Source organism: Pinus tabuliformis, chromosome J (assembly GCF_031772625.1).
Source record: "Pinus tabuliformis cultivar Carrire ecotype Pingquan chromosome J, CPIR1, whole genome shotgun sequence".
Lineage (NCBI taxonomy): Eukaryota > Viridiplantae > Streptophyta > Pinopsida > Pinales > Pinaceae > Pinus > Pinus tabuliformis.
Genome location: NC_142295.1, coordinates 54,917,880 through 54,939,315, shown reverse-complemented (window position 1 = coordinate 54,939,315; position 21,436 = coordinate 54,917,880). Strand labels below are relative to the sequence as shown.

The 21,436-nt window shown below is 40.5% G+C and overlaps 1 pseudogene; it reads right to left on the bottom strand.

Moving 5' to 3' along the window:
* LOC149225469 (cytochrome P450 77A3-like) overlaps nucleotides 1-21,151 on the bottom strand; it is a 113,424-nt pseudogene extending 92,273 nt beyond the window's left edge.
* Nucleotides 21,152-21,436: the final 285 nt, after the last annotated feature.

The window sequence follows — 21,436 nt, the reverse complement described above, 5'->3', positions numbered from 1 at the left end:
GGGATTCTCTTGTTCAGTGAGCCAAATAGGATTGTTATCCTCTTTGCAACAAAGAATTCTAGCTTGATTATTTGTTGTTCTAACATTGAAATCTCCCACTAAAAGAATTCATCCCTACCGAGAGTATGTTGAAAATCGCAACAAGAAATGCTAAAAATAGCATTTCTATAGATAGAATTTCAGGATACATTCCAATTTTAATTAGTCCCTAAATTAAAATTGAGAATTAAAATTTGAATTTGATTTCAGCAGATATTTGTAAAATAATTAATTTATTCATCTTGAATTAATTAGTTGGAAAAAATCAAACATGAAGTCTATGTGAAGACATGCAAAAATTATCCCTTTGATTGAGGAAGTTATCCCTTAATTAAGGAGATCAGGATGAGTTGTACTTTGAGTTGTAATTAGTTAGCTCAGTTAACTGAGTTATGTCTAGTTTGATTAGTTCCAACAGTTTGTGGAATTGATTGTGAATTTAGTTAGTCAATGCATGCATGCATGCAAATAATGTACTTGAGATAACTGAATATTCTCTCATAAATAACTCATGCATGTCAGTTCAAACAAAGACCCAGTTGAGATCAAAGGATGGGACAGTGTACTATAAGTTGCAGGAATATTCCCATGAGGATGTCTCTTGCATGCAGAAGGAATTGTTTCCTTGAGGATTGCGCAGTTATTTCAGATGTTAGTGAATAGTGTGTGAGGTAATTACACACGGGTGGCAGCTTGAGGACCCAGGAGAAACTGCGCAAGGAAATAGGAGACTTTGAGGACTGAAGAAAGGGATATGTTTTGTCTATTTTGCCTATGAGCAGCAGTGAGGGATTGTACTAAGAGCTAGATAGCTTGTGAGCTAAAGCTTTGTGTAGTACTGAGATATTTCCACTTGTATGATAATACAGATAGCAGGGTTTTTAGCTGAAGCTTTCCCCAGAGTATTCTTCTGTGTTCATGTGTGATTGATTTGTTCTTCATCTGATATATGTGTTCTATTTGATCTTGCTCAAAATCGATTAAGATTCCACAAGTTTGTTTGTAGAAGTAGATCAATTATAGTCAAGGGATCTCTACTTGAATGGTTCATGAGGCACAATACTTGCTAAGGTTTTGCAAATGGGGTAGCAAGCTAAGTGGGCTTGATTGTGGGGAAAACTCCACAGTTAAGCGTGCTTGAGCCAGAGGAGTTCTGGGATGGGTGACCTCCTGGGAAGTTCTGGTTACCGGGTGCAAGCCCCGGAAGTGATGATTGATGCTATGTGATTCATTTCACTAGTTTCAATCCCACTTCTTCACCCCTGTGACCATCACCCGATGCAATGAGTGCTAAGTGAACTATTCAAAAATCATGAGAAATTAGTCAGTTACGACTACCTCTCATGGAAATGGTCATACGTGAATGACTTACTTAACGTAATTGAATCCCAAAATGATATACTTAACGCAGTTGAATCCCAAAATGATATCTAATATAATGCATTGCGTAAACCCCCATACTTATCTTGCTTTAGTTACATTGCATTATCAGGTGATCTATAGTGAAAATTTCTACATGGTATCAGAGCAAAGGTAATCAAAGCAGAGAACAATATACAAAGAAGGGAGAAGTTTGAAGTTTTGAAGTTCTTGATTGTAGGTACAGAATCGATTTCTTATCACATCTCAAAATTCACCAATGGCGTTCAATGGCTTGAGACTCGAGTATGCCCTGGATGGCAGCTCGATTTACATAGCCTGGAAGGATCGTATGGAAGCGATATTAGAGGACAACAGGTTGAAGGACCTAATTTATCAAGAATTCCCCAAGCCAGCAGCAGCTAATGCCCAAGAATTGGAGGAATGGAAGAAATGTGTGGCGAGAGCGAGGAGGATTCTTGTGGAGGGAGTTCGAGACAATATTGTCTCGAGTCTCCATGGGAAGCAGACATTGTTTTCAATGTGGAAGACATTGAAGGATCTATATCAGAATAGCAGCGATCAAAGGAAGCTGGCACCGAAAGACAAGCTTCAGAAAATCAAGTGTGAAAGATTAGGAACGACTGTGGTTGGATCTAATGTAGGAGGAGATCAAGAGAAGCACCAGAGATGGTTCTTCATCAAAGCATGATGATGAAGAAAAAATAGCCTTAGCAAGTAAGGTGAGGAAAGGAAAAGGGAAGGCTTCCCATTCCAAATCGAGTTCTTCCCATGGTGGGAAGAAGATTGACAAATCTAAAGTGCAATGCTTTAATTGTCATGAGGTGGGCCATTATGCAACAAATTGTCCACAGAAAAAAATCCAAGAAGGGATCCTCGAAAGATTCAAATGGTGAGGCACTGGCCTCACAGTTCGAATTGGATTTTACCCTCATTGCATGCATGGTTTCATCGATGGTGGGTTGTGTTTGGTACCTGAACAATGGAGCCTCATTCCACATGACTGACGACAAGGGTTTATTTAGAACCTTGGAGGATAAGGACCTCCAGATGCACATAGAGATGGGCGATGATGGAAAGTAACGTGTTTCAGGTGAAGGCACGGTTGTGTTTCAGAGGGAGCATGGAGCTCCTCTCACCTTGACTGATGTAAAGTATGTGCCTAGACTGAAGAAGAACCTGGTATCCGTCGTAATGTTGGAAGACAAAGGCTATGATGTAGTCTTCAGTAAAAGAAAGGCATTCCTCAGACACATCGCCACAGGTCAGACCAAGAGGATTTGGATTGAAGTGAAGAATCTTTATAAGCTGGAGGTAGATGACTGCGCTGCATTGAGTTCCAAAGCAGAGTTGGTGCAAAGCCAAGATATTGGCGAGTTATGGCATAGAAGGTTGGGCCACTTACATCATGGGGCCTTGAAGATCATGCAGCATATCTCTACCGGACTTCCCGAAGGTAAACTTGAGCAAGTAGATACATGCAAAGGTTGTACCTTGGGTAAGTATGCAAAATCTTCCTTTCAGGATCAAGACAGTCGAGCTGAAGCAATCTTGGAGCGAGTTCATATAGATGTGTGTGGACCATTCTCGACAACCTCCACCACTAAACAAAGGTACTATGTTATGTTCATTGATGATTTTTCTCATAGATGCTGGATCTATTTCATGCAAAATAAGGATCAAACCTTCTCAAGGTTTTGTGAGTTCAAAGCCTTGTTGAGAAAGAATCAGGAAAGAAGATCAGGGCCTTGCGAAGCAACAATGGTGGAGAGTATGTCTCTCAAGAGTTTAAGGAATTCTGTGCAGCAAAAGGAATTAAACGGGAGTTGATGGCACCCCATAACCCACAACATAATGGGGTGGCCAAGAGGAAGAACATAACGATTGTGGGAGCAGCTCGGGCGATGCTGCATGACCAAGGCCTACCACTTCACTTGTGCACTGACGCATGCAATACAATGGTATACTTGCAGAATAGACGCCCACATCACATACTTGGGATGAAGACACCAGAGGACGCTTTCACCGGGAAGAGACAAAATGTGAGTCACTTCAGGATCTTTGGTTCATCGGTTTATTGCCATGTGACCAAGGATGCCTAGATGAAGCTAGAGCCAACAAAAGAGTTGGGGATACTTATGGGGTACACTGATACTCCCCACAACTATCGGGTGTATTTTCCTACCAGTTAGAGGACAGTGGTTCGTAGAGATCTTAAGTTCGATGAGCTAAAGGCCATGCGAGTTCCCTTGATAGGGAGCTCAAGATGCATGTAGAGGAGGAACTTTTGGTTTCGAAGGAGGAGGAGCCTCAGACTAATGTGGAGCAGCCACATGCAGAGGTTCCAGGAGTGGAGACATCCACTCATGCAGAGCCTTCTAGAGATGGGTGGAAACGCACAAGGGAGGTTGATAGATTATTGTTGGATGCTAGAGAGAATGTGGGAGAGCCATCTTCTCAGCACAGACAGAGGAGGTCCCCTGAGCGGTACACTAGTTGCATGGCCCTTGTTGGGGAGTGTGTAGAGACCGAACCATCTTCCTTTGAGGAAGCAGTGCAAAAGCCAGTTTGGGTTGATGCTATGGTGGAGGAGTATGACTCCATAGTTCAGAACAGTGCTTGGGATGTGGTTCCAAGACCGAAGAACAAGTTAGTTGTGAGTTCTCATTGGCTTTACAAGGTAAAGCAAGCTGCTGATGGTAGTGTGGAGAAACATAAGGCAAGATTTGTTGCCCGTGGTTTCTCATAGGTCGAGAGGATCGACTATGATGAGACTTTTTCTCCAGTAGAAAGATACTCATCTATCAGATCGATGTTGGCACTATCAGCACAGATAAGTTGGAAGATCATCGGATGGATGTGAAGACTGCATTCCTTAATGGCAAGATTGAGGAAGAGGTGTACATAGAGAAACCGGAAGGATTTGAGACCTTTGATCATGAGTCGCATGTGTGTCGAATCAAGAGAGCTTTGTACGGACTGAAGCAAGCACCTCGTGCTTGGTATACCATGATCGACAGCTACTTCACCGGGTTGGGCTTCACAAAGAGTGAAGCAGATGCAAACCTGTACCACATCATGGTAGAAGGTAAGCCATTGATCATTTTTCTTTATGTTGATGATCTAATATTAACAGGTGATGATCATTTGATCAAGTCTTGTAAGGAGGATCTTGCAAGAGAGTTTGAGATGAAAGACATGGGTCTCATGCACTACACGAAGTGTGGCAGAAGGATGGGGAAGTGTTTGTGTCTTAAGGCAAGTATGCCAATGAGATACTCAGGAGATTCCACATGGAGAAGTGCAAGCCCATGCAGACTCCTCTAGCAGGTAACTGGAGGAAGGAGGATGCTACTTCAGGTGAGGTAGTAGCTGCTACTGTGTATCGGCAGCTTGTGGGTTCATTGATGTATTTAGTGAACACATGACTAGATTTGTGCTTTGCGATGAACCAACTGAGTCAAGCTATGGTTCAACCTACCAAGTTGTTTTGGAAGGCAGTTAAGCATGTGCTAAGATACCTCAAAGGCACATCTCAGTATGGATTATGGTACAGATGAACAGAGGGAGTGAAGCTTCAGGGCTTCACAGATGCAGATTGGGTAGGGAGTCCATCAGATCGGAAGAGCACTTCAGGAGGAATTTTCAACCTTGGTTCAGTTGCAGTTTCTTGGTACAGCAGGAAACAGAGGTCAGTTGCACTTAGCTCAGTAGAGGTTGAATACATGGCTGCAAGCCAGGCAACATGTGAGGCCATTTGGATGCGGAAAATTCTAGTTGGGTTGTTTAATCAGAGGATGGATCCAACTGTGATCTATTGCGATAATCAGAGTTGTATCAAACTCTCTGAGAATCCAGTATTTGATGACAGGTCCAAGCGCATTGATATCCGGTATCATCATCTTCGAGACTGTGTGGTGAAGAGGATCATGTTGTTGCAGTATGTTTCGATCGAGTAGAATGTAGACATTTTGACTAAGGCATTGTCAAAATGCAAATTCGAGTTCCGCAGAGACAGGATAGGGGTGACAGATAATCCCTTTCTTGTTGAGAGGGAGTGTTGGAAATAGCAACAAGAAATGCTAAAAATATCATTGCTATAGATAGCATTTTGGGATACATTCCAATTTTATTTAGTCCCTAAATTAAAATTGAGAATTAAAATTCGAATTTGATTTCAACAGCTATTTGTAAAATAATTAATTAATTCATCTTGAGTTAATTAGTTGGAGAAAATCAAATATGAAGTCTATGTGAAGACATGCAACAATTATCCCTTTGATTAAGGAAGTTATCCCTTAATTAAGGAGATCAGGATGAGTTGTACTTTGAGTTAGCTCAGTTAACTGAGTTAAGTCCAGCTAGATTAGTTCCAACAGTTTTTGGAACTGATTGTGAGTTCAGTTAGTCAATGCATTCATGCATGGAACTAATGTACTTCAGATAACTGAATATTCTCTCATAAATAACTCATGCATGTCAGTTCAGACAAAGACCCAGTTGAGATCAAAGGATGGGACAGTGTACTATCAGTTGCAGGAATATTCCCATGAGGATATCTCTTACATGCAGAAGGAATTCTTTCCTTGAGGATTGCACAGTTATTTCAGAGGTTAGTGAGCAGTGTGTGAGGTAATTACACACAGGTGGCAGCTTGAGGACCCAGGAGAAACTGCGCAAGGAAATAGGAGGCTTGGAGGACTGAAGGAAGGCATATGTGTTGTCTATTTTGTCTATGAGTAGCAGTGAGGGATTTTACTGAGAGCTGGATAGCTTGTGAGCTAAAGATTTGTGTAATCCTGAGATATTTCCACTTGTATAATAATACAGATAGCGGGGTTTTTAGTTGAGGATTTCCCTAGAGTATTCTTTTGTGTTCATGTGTGATCGATTTATTCTTCATCTGTTATATGTGTTCTATTTGATCTTGCTCAAAATCGATTAAGTTTCCCCAAGTTTGTTTGTAGAAGTAGATCAAGTATTTTGTTTTAGTTACATTGCATTATCAAGTGATTTACAGTGAGAATTTCTATAGAGTACACAGAAATATCTTGTTTTAAAACTGTGTATAGATCCTTGTTGTCAAGCCCCTTATTTTTGTAAGTTTTGAGAGTTGAGGGGCAAAATAGCATGTTGCAATTCTTAAGTGATTCTCATTCTTTGATATTTTCCACCATAAATATTGTTTATTTTCATCTTCTTTAATTAACTAAATGTGGCGACCTTCTTTTTGTTTCACTGAAACTAGTATTCCCCCATACCCTTTGCAATTTTCTACTACCTTGTTCCAAAATGCCAACTTCAAATAATCGTCAAACACAGGAGTTTTGCAGCCATCAAGCTCATGAGTTTCTGTGAGACAAATTATGTCTCTACCTTCTGCAATAGGCCCTAACCCAGGTCCCCTCCTCCAACGGTAACATCTACAATTCCAGCAAACTAAACTTAGGTAGACCTCGGTAGGATTTGACTGCTCTACAGTTTGGCACATAAGACTCAAATTTGAGTCCACCCATTTTTGTCCATGCTGCTCTTGTTATTTTCATCCCTATTATTGAATTCTCTGTTTTTTATTTACTTCCAGCTTACTGCCCAGTTTTTCCCGGAGACCCAAACACCGCAATAATGGTTTTACCATTGTACAACCATGCCCTTTTCCCTTCATTTCTTGTTGTTTTAATTTTCTCCACTTCACCCCTTCTCTCCTCTTGTCTTTTTTGTTAAATCTTCATTAAGGAAGAAGTGTGAGGCTTTCAAGAGTTTATTTTTGCCTACAAGTTGGTGTTTGTCTTGTACGCTTGTTATGGTAACTTTTATGGGTTAAGGCCTCTCTTCACATATCCTCCCAACCCTCCTTGCTTGGCAAATTTGAGCTTTCCAATGTAGTTTCTCATTCAGAAGGTCTCTTTTCAAATTGAGAGTACTTTCATTCTTCCCATAATCTCTTATTCTCCTAATAATAAAGTTTGTTTTCATGTCCTATCTTTCTTTGTGTTCTATTTTCTGTACTCTACGAGCACTTGCATCTTCTTCTTCTTCTGTCCTTATGTAACCATTAGCGTCTTCAACTCTAGCTTTGATTTCTTTTGGAATATCTTTCCCAATGTTCCTTTTTGCCTTCTCTTTGGAAATATATGTTTGTTTGCTGAGATACTTGTGTATCTACCTGAGTTTGTTTAGAAATTATCACATCCCTATTTGCTGTTATTAATTCTTTCATGCTTTGCACGCTATCTTCATGCCATTCTTGTTTTCCTATCTCTAGAGCCCCTTGTAACATTCTTACTTGTTCTTTTAAAATTATATTACCTTCCATTAGACATCGGTTTGCAATTGTGATTTCTAAAGTTTTGCGGTCCCTTTTCTGTTCTCTGGTTTCCAAAATGTCAATTCCTGGCCTTCATTAGTTCTTGGACATATAGATCTGAGGACAAAGTAAGAGGTGTAGATGTGGGATTGTAAATGATTGATTCTTCTTTATTTTTGTTTCTCTTATTTATTTTGTTTCTCTAGATCAATTTTCTTCTTATTTGTTCCTATTTAAGGCAAGCAAGCCTATGCCTTAAAATGCCTTCATATTGCTTTACATTTACCCAAATCCACTTTTCTGTTTTGTCTCTCGAATCAATTTTGACTTGACCCAAATGATTTATTTCCACAAAACTTAAGGCTTCCTTGTTATTTTGAACTTTTTAAAGATTTTTAGTATTAGCAACAACTTCTTTCCCTTTTCGTTGCAGCGATTTTTCTGCAGCAACATCATAGGCATCTTATGCCTTGTCTTTCTTAATTGTTTTCCATGTCAAACACCGCCTCTCCGAAACTCTCGGTTACTTAAAAGAGACCCCTGTGTTCAGAAGATATGGTGACTGGCCAACATCGGGTTCGACCCCTGTGTAGAAATTTTGAATAATTTAACACATATTCAATGGAGATTATCCTGATCATGTACTAATGCGGAAAACATACACAATACATAAGCTCCTCTACGTTGATCAAGAATATAGCAGCATCAATAACAATAAAACATCAAGAGCATTCACACATTAACACAGTATGTATCACGGGGAAAGCATCTCGCTAAAAACCCCACACTATCTGTATATTAATGATTGAGTCATGTAACATTACACAGCATAATACTTCTCACAAGTATCTCCACCTCTGTTACACACAATACAGCTCAGATCTGATCTCCAAATCTCTTCCACTGCTTGCCTGCCTCCACTGCTCAATACCTGCTCAAGAACTGATGAGAATTGCTTCCCAAACTCGATTTTCACCTGCAAAATAGTCACTCACTCTTTGTGGACGTGAGAAAAGGCTAAAATGCGGGCCAAATACATGAGCAAACTCATTGGCATACTCAATCCTTTGATTGTGCAAGATCTGGTGCACAACTATAGTCACAATTGATAGCAATCTGATTCTCTACCACCTGTCCCTGTTGAACTGAACATGCACTGACATGCAACTGAGTTAACTGATGTATTCTTTAGTTGTATTATGAGTTAATAATTAGTTTAACAACTCATCATTAGTCTATCTGCAGTTAGACTAACTACAACCAGTTTAACTAAGTTAAACTGAACACAACTCCATCAACTGTACCTCCAGTCCACTAAACTCAACTCACTTGAGTTCTAACTGAAGTCATGCATGCAACAACTCAACTGACTCATAAGAAAAACGAATTTCCTTCTGACAGCTGCATGTGCCACTTCCGTAGCTCAAACTGAAGTGCTCCAAGAGAATAAGATTAAGTTTATAGTCCAAATATTATTGTGAGATAATAATATTTGACTTTTCTATTTTTGACAGCCAGTCTAAAAATAGACTTGATCACTCACACTGTGATCACTCACACTTTCATCAAAAATAGAAGTCCATCTATTTTCCCAACTTGATCAATCATCCATAAACATAGACATGATCCATATGTCTAAAAATAGACATAGTCTAAAAATAGACTTGCGCCAAAAATAGCCTGCGGGCCCACTTAGTGAAGGCGACTCTTTTCACTAAGCTCCATCATCTTGTTGCAATCTCAACACTCCCTCTCGACAAGATATGGATTATCAGCAACCCCTATCCTGCCTCGGTGGTACTCGAATTTGCTCCTGGTGAGAGCCTTCGTCAGAATATCAGCATCCTGATCCTCCGTTGGAATGTACGAAAGTAACATGATCCTCCGCTGCACACAATCTCTGATATGATGGTACCTGATGTCAATATGTTTAGATCTATCATGAAATACAGGATTAGCCGAGAGTTTAATGCAACTCTGGTTATCACAGTAAATCACAGTAGGATCCAAATGAGAACCGAACAAACCAACCAGGATCTTCCTCATCCATATAGCCTCGCATGCAGCCAAACTTGCTGCCATATACTCACCCTCCGCTGAACTGAGTGCCACAGATCTCTGCTTCCTGCTGTACCAAGAAACTGCTGTCGATCCGATACTGAAGACCCCTCCTGATGTGCTCTTTCTGTCTGTTGGGCTCCCTGCCCAATCTGCATCCGTGAAGCCACATAGCTTCACCTCATCCTCCTGTCTATACCACAAACCATATCCCGATGTGCCTCTCAAGTAGCGCAATACATGCTTGCCCGCCTTCCAGAAGAGCTTGGTAGGCTTAACCATAGCTTGTGAAAGCTGGTTAACTGCATAGCATATATCAGGTCGTGTATTGACCAAATACATCAGCGACCCCACCAACTGTCGATAAACAGTGGCATCCACTTCTTCTCCCGAAGTGGCATCCTCCTTCCTCCAACCTCCAGGAAGAGGAGTATCAACAGGCTTGCAGCCATGCATGTTGAACTTCTCCAGTATCTCCCGAGCATACTTGCCCTGAGAAACAAACAGTCCACCACTACGCTGCCATATTTCCAATCCTAGGAAATAGTGAAGGAGGCCCAAATCCTTCATCTCAAACTCTGTAGCAAGATCCTTCTTGCATGACAGTATCAACAGCTCATCACCCGTTAGAATCAAATCATCAACATACAGTACAATGATAAGCAACTTACCCTCCACCACAATCTGGTATAGGTTCGGATCCGCCTCGCTCTTGGAGAATCCAAGTCCTGTGAAATAGCTGTCTATCAGTGTGTACCAAGCACGTGGTGCTTGCTTCAACCCATACAGCGCTCTCTTGAGCCTGCACACAGCGACTCGCTGCTGAAGACTTCAAAGCCTTCGGGTTGCTCAATGTACACCTCCTCCTCAATGACTCCGTTGAGGAACGCAGTCTTCACATCCATCTGATGAATGTGCCATCCCATCTGCGCTGAGAGAGCAAGAATCGTCCGTATGGAAGAATACCTTGCGACAGGTGCAAAGGTCTCCTCATAATCGATCCCCTCAATCTGTGAAAAGCCTCGGGCAACAAATCTTGCCTTGTACTTCTCCACACTCCCGTCAGCTGCCTGCTTAACTTTGTAGATCCATCTCGAACCTACCACTGATTTCCCTTCCGGTCTAGGAACAATCTCCCATGCACTGTTTCTGACAATAGAATCATACTCTTCCACCATGGCGTCTACCCATGCGGGATCCTCCACAGCTTCCTCGAAAGAGGATGGCTCAGTCACAACACACTTGCTCATAAGAGCCATGTATCCAGTGTACCGATCAGGTGACTGTCTCTGCCTGCGTTGGGCTGTAGGTGGTCCTACAACTTTCTCTGCATCTTGAGCCAGTCGCTCAGCTTCTGTCAAGCGCTTTCGCCCTCTGATGGTTGGCGCTGCATGAGTGGTCTCTTCCACTCCATGAACCTCGTCCTGTGGCTGATCCACGTCCTGAAGCTCATCCTTAGGAACTAATAGCTCCTCATCTGCATGCAAGTGTAGCTCCCTCTCAAGCGAACAATTCATGGCTTTCTCCTCCTGAAATTTTATATCCCGTCGCACAACAGTTTTACCACTGTCTGGCAAATACACACGATAGTTGTGGGGCGTATCAGTGTACCCCACAAATATCCCAACCTCTGCAGTCGGTTCCAACTTCTTTCTGGCATCCTTCGTCACATGCATGTAAACGTTAGCACCAAAAATCCTCAAATGAGAAAGATCAGGCTTCTTACCAGAATAAGCCTCCTCGGGTGTACTCATGCCAAGTATCCTATGAGGACAACGGTTCTGCACATAAACTGCTGTATTGCATGCTTCCGCCCACAAGTGAAGGGGTAGGCCCTGATCATGCAACATTGCCCATGCAGCACCCACAATCGTTCTGTTCTTCCGCTCAGCTACCCCGTTTTGCTGTGGGTTATGGGGAGCTATGAGCTCTCTACGAATCCCTTCTGCCTTGCAGAAATCCTTGAACTCGTCCGAGATGTATTCACCACCATTATCGCTCCTAAGAGCCTTCACCTTCTTCCCCGACTCCTTCTCGACCAGTGCTTTGAATTCACAGAACTTTGAATATGTCTCGCTCTTCTTCTGCATGAAGAAGATCCAGCACTTACGAGAGAAATCATCAACAAAAATCACATAATACCTGTGTTTTGCTGTCGAAGCAACTGAGAAAGGTCCACACACGTCTGTGTGAATTCTCTCAAGGATCGTCGTGGCGCGACTATCCTTCTCGTGAAAGGTGGCTTTCACAAACTTCCCCAAAGTACACCCCTTGCACTGATCTGACTGCGCAAGTGTGCCTTTAGGAAGCCCTGTAGTGATCTGCTACAGTATCTTCAAGGCTCCATGGTGAAGGTGACCCAATCTCCTGTGCCACAACTCGCCATCATCCCGGCTCACCAATCCTTCTGCCTTGCCTGCCATTGCTGCGCATCCATCTACATGCAACTGATAAAGGTTCCTCACTCGAACCCCTATCTTTCGGGTCTCACCAGTTGTCTTGCTGCGCAGGAAGGCCTTTCCCTCGCTGAAAACAACATCATACCCCTTGTCTTCTAACATCGCCACTGAGATGAGATTCTTCTTCAATCCTGGAACATGCATGACTTCCTTCAATACAAAGGGTTTACCAGACTCCCTCTCAAAGGAAATGGTACCGATACCGGTCGCACTGTATCTACCATCATCGCCCATCTCGATGTGCACTCCAAGATCTTTGTCCTCCAGATCAGAGAACAAATCTCTATCTCCCGTCATGTGAAAAGACGCACCACTGTCCAGAAACCACACTGATCCCATCACACTTGAAACCAAGCATGCGATCAATGAAAAATCAAGCTCAAACTGAGAAGCTAAAGTCTCTCCCCCTGCAGATCCAGCAGCTTGCTTGTTCTTCTTCTTCTGCGGACAATTTGTGGCATAGTGTCCATGCTGGTGACAGTGAAAACACTTCACCTTGGACATATCCTGCTTCTTGCCTTTCGCACCAGACTGAGAAGCTTTCTTGCTCTTCCCTTTCTTTGCTTTGGTAGCCAAAGCACAATTCTCTTCATCAGCTCCCTTTGACGAAGATCCGTCCCTGGTACTCCGCCTGATCTCCTCCTGCACAAGATCTGACCATAGTCTTTCCCATCCTGGCAACTTCTCCCGACCATTGACAGAGTCCTGATAGGAATGCCAACTCTTCGGAAGACCAAGGAGAGCCAAGCTCACCAAGCCCTCATCATCGACAGTAACCCCCACACTTCCCAGCTCATCTCGACACTGAGTGAACTTCGTGAGATACTTGGGAATACTGTCTCCCTTCTCGCATTTGATGTTTCTGAGTTTATCTTTGAGTGCCAACTTCCTCTGATCGCTCTTGCTTTGGAATAATTCTGTTAATGATTTCCACATCAAATATGGAGTAGCCTTTCCATGGAGGCTGGACACAATGTGATCCTTCACGCCCTCCAACAGAATTCTTCGACATTTTGTGATCTTCTTTTGCCAAGCATCAGCTTGAGTAGCATCAGTAGGCTTTGGGATATCCGTATCTATGAATTCCTTCAGCCCGTTATCATCCAATACTGCCTCCATCCTGTCCTTCCATGCAATATAGTTTGAGCTACCCTCAAGAGCATACTCCAATCGTAATCCGTTGAAAGACATTGCTGCGTTGTCACCAAGAAAACACTGCTGCAAATTCGAATTCCACCAGGAACCAACTCAACTGCTTCCGATCAACCCTCGCTTGATATCCTGTAAAAATCTCTTCTACAAATCAAGCTGCTCCGATACCATGTAGAAACTTTTTCTACAATTATCTAGCTCCGATACCATGTAGAAATTTTGAATAATTTAACACATATTCAATGGAGATTATCCTGATCATGTACTAATGCGGAAAACATACACAATACATAAGCTCCTCTACGTTGATCAAGAATATAGCAGCATCAATAACAATAAAACATCAAGAGCATTCACACATTAACACAGTATGTATCACGGGGAAAGCATCTCACTAAAAACCTCACACTATCTGTATATTAATGATTGAGTCATGTAACATTACACAGCATAATACTTCTCACAAGTATCTCCACCTCTGTTACACACAATACAGCTCAGATCTGATCTCCAAATCTCTTCCACTGCTTGCCTGCCTCCACTGCTCAATACCTGCTCAAGAACTGATGAGAATTGCTTCCCAAACTCGATTTTCACCTGCAAAATAGTCACTCACTCTTTGTGGACGTGAGCAAAGGCTAAAATGCGGGCCAAATACATGAGCAAACTCATTGGCATACTCAATCCTTTGATTGTGCAAGATCTGGTGCACAACTATAGTCACAACTGATAGCAATCTGATTCTCTACCACCTGTCCCTGTTGAACTGAACATGCACTGACATGCAACTGAGTTAACTGATGTATTCTTTAGTTGTATTATGAGTTAATAATTAGTTTAACAACTCATCATTAGTCTATCTGCAGTTAGACTAACTACAACCAGTTTAACTAAGTTAAACTGAACACAACTCCATCAACTGTACCTCCAGTCCACTAAACTCAACTCACTTGAGTTCTAACTGAAGTCATGCATGCAACAACTCAACTGACTCATAAGAAAAACTAATTTCCTTCTGACAGCTGCATGTGCCACTTCCGTAGCTCAAACTGAAGTGCTCCAAGAGAATAAGATTAAGTTTATAGTCCAAATATTATTGTGAGATAATAATATTTGACTTTTCTATTTTTGACAGCCAGTCTAAAAATAGACTTGATCACTCACACTGTGATCACTCACACTTTCATCAAAAATAGAAGTCCATCTATTTTCCCAACTTGATCAATCATCCATAAACATAGACATGATCCATATGTCTAAAAATAGACATAGTCTAAAAATAGACTTGCGCCAAAAATAGCCTGCGGGCCCACTTAGTGAAGGCGACTCTTTTCACTAAGCTCCATCATCTTGTTGCATTTCTGTTTTGTCTCTCGAATCAATTTTGACTTGACGCAAATGATTTATTTCCACAAAACCTAAGGCTTCCTTGTTATTTTGAACTTTTTAAAGATTTTTAGTATTAGCAACAACTTCTTTCCCTTTTCGTTGCAGCGATTTTTCTACAGCAACATCATAGGCATCTTATGCCTTGTCTCTTCTAACTGTTTTCCATGTCAAACACCGCCTCTCCGAAACTCTCGGTTACTTAAAAGAGACCCCTATGTTCAAAAGATATGGTGATGACTAGCCAACATCGGGTTCGACCCCTGTACTAAAGTGAAATGAATACAAGAGAGTTTGTACCAGTTGATAAGGTTCGTCCAAGAAGTTTTTGGCTAGGGCTCGGTCTACTGAAGAGTAGTGAACAATGCGAGGCTTGATTCACATTGCTGCATTGGGGGTAGAGTGCTGCTAATCCGAAACCATTGCATTGAACAAAACAAAAGAGAATAAAAAGAAGAAGAAGAAGTCGATCTCTATCTGTGGTCAAACATATCGAAATTAGACTGCCACCATAATGACACAACCTCTGAAGAGGATTATTTATTTAACTTATTGCAACACTAATTACATGCGTGAAGACAGTATCGATTCCTGATGTGCAAAAGGTACCAATACCAAAATCCTCAGCACATACGAGGAACACAAAGTTGTCAGCACGTACTAAGAACACAACACATATGTAATACTATATACATATATATTTTCTGTTAGTGACACTGGCGTACTCATTTTCACAGCACATGAGCGTGGAGCTCCTTCAATTATTGTATGCAATGACACTTATTACATTTTGTAGACTACTCGTACCATTATTTTCTGATTTCCTGTTCATCACGGGCTCTCTCCTTTATAATGGCGGGCAAAGGATGTTTCAGAACCTTCGTCACTTCCTGCACCTCAGAAAGATCGACCGTCTCCCCTACCTTACATTCCCATTTGAATTCCTGGACTAACCTTTCCACGATGAGATGCATATGAAGTAAACCCAACTCTATACCGGGGCAAATCCTCCGCCCTACGCTAAACGGCATCATCTTTAATTCCTTCGTTCCCTTCAAATCCACTTCCGCGCCCTCGTCTGCAAACCGCTCCGGCCTGAACTCCAATGGCTTCTGCCATGCTACTGGATCATGCTACTGGATCGGTAGCAATAGCCGTAATGAAGAAGTTTACCCAAGCCTCGGTCGGAATGTCATAACCGTCAAGTTGGCAAGGCTGAGAGACGGCGTGGGGCATGACGAAGTGGCCCAGAGGGTGACACCTCAACAACTCCTTCACAACGGCGTGAAGAAATGGCATATGTTGCACGTCCTCCGACTCCACGGGTCTCCCCTTCCCCACGACACCGACGATCTTGTCGTATAATCTTGCTTGCACGTCTTGACGAATCACCATATTCGCCATTAGCCACTGCAGAGAGGTGGTCGTGGTATCGGTGCTCGCGTGGATGAATTCCGTGCAGAGCGACACGATGTCGTCGTCTTCTAGTCTCCTACCGTTGTCCAACGTCATAGCGAACAACGAGTCCACGTACGCGCAGAAGCAGCGTTGCGGCGACCGTGTATGAGCGACAGCATGGTGTTGTGCTGCCGCCGACGGATCTCCGCAGCGATGATCAAATTTGCAAGGCTGCTCTTAATTTCATTTGGAAGGGTATATATTCATTTAATCCTTCAAAGATGAAAGATTATAAAAGAAGTTGCACTTCGACTGAAAAGTGTATATTAAACAAACTCTTCTTAAAAAAAATCCAAAATGAAATAGTGTCCTTTAAAATCTTTAAATTTTTAATTTAAAGAGTAACTATAGTAAAAAACTATAAAATCTCAATATAACTTAGTAAATAAAGAAAATTTTAGTAAACTTGTGTTTCTTCTATTCATTTGATCATCTTCAAAAGTATTTGGACTTACATCATTGAAAATATAAATCTATTTGCCTATTGGAAATGGATAACTAGTTTTCATTTGTTTCCATACATCATAATAGCATTCAAATCTACCTTATTTAGAGCATGAGGTGCACTAAGAGATAGAAACATTAACATATACAGTGTCTCCAATGAAATCTTTTATCTATCATCATTTTTTATTTTGTTTAATTTTTAGAAACCTCTTTCACACACTGATGTGGTTGCTAGAATAATGAGAATAGTGTGCCATAATTGCATCAAATATGGAAAGCCTTCAAACCATTTAGGTTCATATCCACATAGGTTTCTTCATACATATGCTTTTTAGGGTATGATTTAGAAATAGTACAAATAAATTCATCGATTTTAGCCAAACATCTAGTAGTATCCACAATAGATGATTCCCCAAATGCTACATTTTTCACATAAACATTTCGACCATCTTTTTATATGAAAGTCTATATCATTCACTTCTTCATAATAATGTTGAGGAGTGAAAAACTTAGCAGCATTAAATACATGTAAATCTATGAATCTCCTATCTAAATATTCAATCACCTTTCAACAAAACATTTTCTCAAAAGAGTATAATCATCTAGTGTCCATTATATTTTAATCTTTAGAAAACTTGTAAACCTCAATGGATGTAAATGTACAATACCTATAGTATATACAAATTCAAGGGTTCCTCCTTGTGCTTTAACTAAAAAAGAAGACATTTGCATTGCACTTACACCAAAAATGCTTCCCAAAAATCGTTTATGAAGCATGCTAATAAAAACATCTAGATGGATGCAAAATATTAGAACCTTTGATTGAACTTATTTAATTAAATGAGCACATATATAAGTAGATGGATGCAAAATTTCACTTGAAATATTGTTTCCAACTCATACTTTTTTTTCTTATTTAACACCCAATACTTTAACAAAGAATGCATGAGTTTAACAAGCCTTTCCATGACTTTTCCTCTAGAAAGCCACCTAATTTGATGAATTTGTAAGACCTCTAACTTAGTGATTTGAAATTATTATATTAGCTCTTTCAATATTCCATGTATTTTAGTTGATTTCCCAAGCCATGAATAAACTTTGTTTCCAAATTTGTCACTAATGGAAAATGAGATGAAGCCTCATTGGTCACTAATGCTTCCTTATAAGCTATGCAATGGATATCTAATAAATGAGGAGCATCTTGACGAATTTTAGAAAATAAATCTTCATGAATATCTCTCATGGAAGATGCACCATCCAAACTAAGGCAAACAAACTTCAACAAAGATAGATCCATTTCTACTAAAAGAGTTCTCACTACATCATACATACATTGAGCCATTCCATCCTTTATTTGAAGCAAACATATATCCAATTGGTGTTCCATAATTCAATCAGTGCTTTCATCAACTAAAATTGAGTAAAATGGGCTATGTAAAATCTCTTCTTTTAGTTTGTTCGAATATACCTCTTTAGTAGGTTGAATAAACTTTTTCCTTAATGTTGTATTTGTGTATGCAGAATATTCATTTGTTAGAAGCACGAGTGGAGTGCAATTATACCTATTCAAGTCACACATTTACTTATACATTTCTAAATATAAATCATGTATAGCAACAAAATACATGTTTTCAATCACTGATATAATTCTCTCCTTCTCAATATCTACCATTAGTTCTACGTGTTTAGTGATTGGAATATTACTTTGTTTGCTTTCTCCCTCCAAATGTTGTAAACATAATTTAGAGCTTCTGATTTTGCATGGCCACTTAGACCACTCACTTGAAGAGTGGTACTTCCCTCTTTTTCAAATGGAGTATCTCCTTTAAATTTAACACATCAAGAACATTTTATCATTTCATTACCATTACAATGTTTTGAAACATACGCCCATGAAAATCTTGTATTCCATTTAGATTTGAATATTATTTTGTGATTTTTTGATGTGTTTTCTCTTTCAACAAGCTCTACACTATTTGATTCATCATATTAATGTAGATGAACATCAACTTCGTTTTGAATATTACATGGTTGATTAGAATGTTGTGGAAGGCCAAATGAATCAATAATTGAAAATTGTTTTTTATCCTTCTTTGGGCGACAATAGGAAACATTTTCAAGATTTACACCTATTAAATCAATAAAAACGATAAAATAAGTAAATTAATTAATTAAAAACCCTTAGCAAGATCGTGGGAGACAAAATTCAACCTTAGCAAGATACCATAGGATTTGACTACATATTTCTTGATAGGTTATCCCGAGGATGAACCACATTAGTTGGTTTGAAATGTCTATCAAATCCTAATGATGTGATTAATCTGAAAGACATTTATTTATTCTTTTTAACATTTAAAGAAACTTGTAGTTTTATGAGAGAGAACAAACACTTCATGAAAAATGGTACTTGGACAAAGAAATCCGTATAGATTTAAGTAGAAAAGGAAAACAAGCAAGAGTTTGAATGAGAGTGGTATAGTTGTGGAGTCCAATACCCTTGATAAACGATAGATATGATTTTCATAGTTGGTAGATTCATATAATTATGACGATAAAAATTTCCACCATTAACAATGTTAATGCAAAACACAACTTCAACACCCATGCCTGGGATGGAAGGATTCAACCAATTGAATTTAGTGTATTTGACCACAATGTTAATTTCCTGGAGTGTGGATTCTGTTATGCTCTTAACATGCAAGACGATACCAGAATATCAAATATGCGAAGAAATATACCCAGAACATAGAACAATGAGAAATAACAACAAGTATTTTATTATTCAGAAAGCAATGTTCACTTGCCTCTTCGAGGGGGAAACCTCCAATAGAGCAGAGCTCAATTACAAAATAAGACACAATGCTCCTCGAGGGGAGTCTCTATCCTTTATATAGGATTCATACATGCAATACCATGGGGCAATACCATGGTTCTTATTAATACCATCTATCTAATACCATGGCCCATTTGCAACTAACTGTGGTCTCTTCATTAAAGGTAGGTTAACCACTTACAATTATTAATATGGGCTTTATTGACTGTTTACTTAACTATAACTATGACCCGATCCTATTACATAAATAAGGGGGTTAGGGTGGGACCCTAACAGATTCTATGGTGCACATGATACATCGTGTGACCATGAAGGTTGTCATTACTTTAAGGAGTGTTGTATTAAAGAATCCATATAATGAGAAACCAAATGCAAATGAATATATAAGGAGGACAATGAAGAATATCTAGTGTTGAATGATAACTTTCCTTTCATGGATGATGGGTTGCAACTCAAATGAAAACGGAAAAAATAGATGTAGGTAAGAGTGCTCAAGGATAATTGGGGAGGAACGAGAGCACGCATCGAGTTGTTGAATGGGTATTCAATTCGCTTTGTCGCCCTATGCTAGGTGTAATAACTCTGTGACTGTTGCATGTCTCTTTGTTGCAAGTTACATCTCGTTCGAACTTGAACTAGTCTCTCATCAAAGTGATTTATGTGTTTTTCCAAACTCCAAACTCTTGTAAACTTTAAAAAATATTGACAAGTTAATTAAAATATTGTCTTTACTTTTCAAATACATAAATTTAATCTAACCTTCTTGATTGACGAATGATTTTGATATTTTAATTTTTTCCGAAGGGTAATTTTTTTTTGGCCCTTCTCAGAAGGTCCAGGAGCACAAAGAAGGGCTAAGAAGGTTTCAATTTTGAACGTTGCTCCGCAGCTCTTGCCCGGCGGCGTCGCTCAAAAATGCTCGGAACTGGCAGCAAGTACCTCGGACCCACGTGGCCACTCTTAATGATCTCCCGCGTAAGGTCCTGCAAGTTCCTAATCGTTTCCTCGTCGGGCTTGCTCCCAAACAGCATATACACGATGATGCAGAATAACTTTCACTGCTCCGCCGTTTTCCGCTGCTTCGTTCCTAAGGTTTCCCAGCAGCCGCCCGATGCTCCATTTCCTTGCGACATCGAAGGATTTGATTGCCGAAGAGCTGAGGGTTTCGCTCACCAAATTCCGGCACAGGCTCCGCCACAGGGGCCCATAGGTGGCCGTGTTGATGCTGTGCTGGTTGCTGCTGAAATCTTTGCGCGTTCCGGTGAGGACCGGGCGGTAGGCGAAAGCGGGGCCGCTCTAGATGAGCGCCTTGTGAGCGAGCTCGCGCCCGGCAATATATATGCGAGGGGTGGTACCCATCCATATGGTGAAGATGGGGCTGTATCTTTCATGGACCTTCGCGAATACCTCGTATGTGTCGCTAGAAAATATTCGCTGAGGGAGGTTTCCTACAATTGGCCAAGCAAACGGGCCTGGCGGCAGGTTCTTAAGCCGTCGGCTTTTCTTCCCTAAGATCAATCGAGGGAGGATTAGAGAAATTACGAAAGCGAAGAGAAACAGAAACCACTGAACATCGCAGGGAATCACCATGGAATTCCGAACAAATGAAAAAGTCGTAGTGTGAAGATACATGTTCCTGAAAAAGGGCAACCCTTTCTACGTGAAAAAGGGTACGTTGGGTGCCCTGCACCTGCATTAAAATTAGCACGACTTTCATCATTTCAAACAACGTGCACCTGAATTCAATGTATACGACAACGGCGTAGGACTTTCATCTAGAAAGCGCACATATTTCTATTCATTTATGCCCAACCATTTTCATTTTTGCCATTATCTATTTTCTACTGTGCTATGGTCTATTTTTCTAGCATCTTCACTGCGTTTAATATTACTAATATTATGTTAACTTTAATTTTA